Below are 572 nucleotides of genomic sequence, written 5' to 3' on the forward strand. Positions count from 1 at the left end.
TTAATCTTCAATTATTTATTTCTATAACACATGAATGCAATGAAAATCACTAAAATAATTTATATAAACAAATGAAATTAGATGATATAACATGAGTATAATTATAATCATTATCAAACAAATGATACCAATAAACATGTTATTATATTTTATCGTATTTATAACAATCAAAATCAATTCTCATTTAACAACAAATATAATCAAAATCAAAGTAATTAATATAATCAGAAATAACATAACCATAATTGATGTAGAATAATTAATAATAATATTATTATGAAAATAGACAAAGAAAATGTTGAGAAATAATAACGGTGTTAAGAAAAAGAAAACAACAAATAAAATAATGAAGAATAATAATATAAAGAATGAATCTAAAAAATGAAATTAATTCAATAAAATAATATAAATGTATGAAATGAACAAATCAATAATTACATTAAATGATAAATGAACAACAATAAAATGAAAATGAATAAAAACAATTCATAAAATATCAGACATTTATATAGAAGAAAAAACAAATAAAAGTAATTCAAATAATAATTACAATAAACTGAATAAACAAAAAA

This window comes from Entamoeba nuttalli, assembly GCF_000257125.1.
Source record: "Entamoeba nuttalli P19 unplaced genomic scaffold asmbl_10088, whole genome shotgun sequence".
Lineage (NCBI taxonomy): Eukaryota > Evosea > Mastigamoebida > Endamoebidae > Entamoeba > Entamoeba nuttalli.